A 2,857-nucleotide genomic window follows, 5' to 3' on the forward strand; every position below is an offset into this window, starting at 1 on the left:
GGAACTACTCCGTTGGTTGTGATTAATGGAAGAGAAGCAAGATTATTTGCAGTTCCAAATAATTAGCAGGTCGTAATTGGGGACTAAGATGGCATTATCAGTGACGAAAGAACAAAATTAATGAACAAAATTAATGGAAGGTCAATTATGTTGATAACAGGAATTTCACTCAGCTGATCAAAACCTTTTGTTACATATTATGAAAAATATAACGCAAATCAACCGCAACTCAGTAAGACAGTAAATTCATTGCTGGTAAAAGCGCTACATCTAATTAAATGCAAAAAAAACTGACTAGAAATACAGGTTCTCTTAGACCAGAAGATCTGAAATGATAAGCAGATTTGAGGATGTAAAGCTTCGCTAACAACTAAAAGAAATGAAAACTTCTGCCCTAACCACTAATTCCCCCGAAACAATCACATATTTCAGACCAACCGTGCGCATGCTTCAAAGGAGCTGCATACATACAGCAACACCTCCGCCATGTGTCATCAGTTACCATCATCAATGAATCCTACTATAAACCCCAGATCTTAACCCTAGAAAACACCAAAAAATGTATGAGCTTTTCCTAAGAAGTACGGCACAATGTAAACCCCACCAGAACATGATGATGGGCACAATTGCATTGTTTCTCATACGAAAGCACCCGTCGTCTGTTCCGGCATATATACAGGCCAAACTCAAAAGGCAAGCGTCGCCATTTAACGAAAAATACATAAAAGGGTAAAACTTGACTCAGTTAAAGCCGTCGGAAATTTTAAGGGTTTTCAGCTCCGGCGAATGCCCTCTGAAGACCATCGTGAAAAACAAGTTGTTTTCAACATACGGCGGCTAACAATAATAAGACTTGTGACCTCTCAGACAAATGCCTCATTTCGCATCAAGTATTATGCGCATCAGACTCGTCATCAAATTTGGCATCACAGAGAATCACATCAACAGTTTACTTCAAGCATCCAAAAAAACACATATAGAGCATGAACGAGATCTTACCTCTGCGGCTTGAGATTGGGATGAAAGCACTGCTCCGCAGCCAAATATAAAGAAGAGGGCGAGTCAGACTAGGGTTTTAGATTAGGGTTTACCATCCGTGGTTGCCAATGGTTGCGTTAACCTCGTAAACGAATGTTGGTCACATGAACGAAACGACGGCAACAAGCATATGGTATTCAATGGAACGATTAGCATATGCATAGCGTTATAGTTGTTTTTATCTTTATTATTAACATTTTGAATTATTAATTTTGAGTTTTACGATAAAAAAAATGGTTTTAGTCTTAAAAAAAAATAAAGCCAACATCACCAAAACTATTTCCAATGAGGCCATGTTTTTATCTTTATTATTAAGATTTTGAATTATTAATTTTGAATTTTACTTTGGGATAAAAAAATGGTTTTAGTCTTTAAAAAAAATAAAGCCAACATCACCAAAACTATTTCCAATGAGTCCATGTGATTTACGTGAAACCAAATACTACTCTCAATTGCATGCTCCTCACCTCGAGGTTAGTATTGTAGTGTGATTTACATGAAACCAAATACTATTCATACTATTCTCAATTGCATTGTATTGTGATTTACATGAAACCAAATATTATTCTCAATTGCATTTTAAACTCCTCTCGCGTGGAGGTTAGTATTATTGTATTAACTACAAGTATTATATTTTTATATTTATCAATTTTCACATGAAGAAAATTAAAAATAGGAATTTATCTTTTCTTTTTCTTTTTTCTTTTTTAATCTTAGTTCAAATGTGGCAAACCTTAACCTAATTTACTTGTCAACCAATTTAAAGTAAATTAAGTCATCTAAAATAACTTGTTTTATCTAGGTGGATATTAGTGGCCACCCACCTATTTCACTAAAGAACAGTTTCCAGTGATGTTTCTAAAGTTTTTTGAGTCCTATATTTTTTGTTCAATTTTGAGGCCCTATTGTTTTGACATGGCGGGACCAGGCGTGTAGGCTTCCCTAGGCCCCAGTGGGAATGTGTAATTCTTGTTTAAACCTTTCCAACGAGCTACCAAGTGCAAGAAGTTGGCATACCAACTAACCCCAATGAGCCCACAAATATTTTGGTGTTTCATCTTCTACGATTAGGTTTTGGGATGTTTAGGGTTTCATCATTGTTACTTATATTAAAAAAGATCTTTGGACCTCATTGTAATGTGCTCTAGTGAATGTTCGTAATTGTCATATCTCTTCTCAAAGATAAGCTACCACCACCCCAGTTAGATGTGTAATTCTCAACTAAACCTTTCCAACGAGCTACCAAATGCATCAAATGAAGATCATATGCAAAAGTTACGACCCCGAAAAGTTGACATACCAACTAACCCCAATGAGCCCACAAACCTTTTGGTGTTTCATCTCCTAGGGTTAGATTTGTGGATGTTTAGGCTTTCATCATTGTTGCTTATGTTAAAAAGGGTCTTTAGACCTCATTGTAATGCGATCTAGTGAATGTGCGTAATTGTCACATCTCTTCTTAAAAATAAGCTACCACCATTCGAGCAAGTTTGTTTCATTCCACAGTTTTACAGTGTCAACACTTTCCATTTATTAATAGAAGTTGAGTTTCATTGTATCTTTGTGTTGTTTTTATAAATATGTATTGCATTTCATTCCCTTTATAAATTTGGATAGTCGTTGGTGATCTATAAAGGGGTAGACTTTCACTCTTACAAAATGCTTTTAGATCTTAGTTCATTAACCTACTTTCTTATGTTTAAAAAAAATGAGCTCTTAGCCAATTGAATGCAATTTTAGGTCTTATTCTAAGACAAAAAGGCAATCTTAAGATGAATTATACAAAAAGTCAAAACAAAAAAGAAGAGTATACAAGTAA

The 2,857-nt window shown here is 35.1% G+C and overlaps 1 non-coding gene across 1 annotated transcript; it reads right to left on the reverse strand.

Moving 5' to 3' along the window:
- Nucleotides 1-858: 858 nt before the first annotated feature.
- On the reverse strand, nucleotides 859-935 carry LOC149221452 (small nucleolar RNA SNOR75). The gene has a single exon (XR_016249996.1). It is a non-coding gene; the product is annotated as a small nucleolar RNA SNOR75 (small nucleolar RNA).
- Nucleotides 936-2,857: the final 1,922 nt, after the last annotated feature.

This window comes from Pinus tabuliformis, chromosome Q (assembly GCF_031772625.1).
Source record: "Pinus tabuliformis cultivar Carrire ecotype Pingquan chromosome Q, CPIR1, whole genome shotgun sequence".
Lineage (NCBI taxonomy): Eukaryota > Viridiplantae > Streptophyta > Pinopsida > Pinales > Pinaceae > Pinus > Pinus tabuliformis.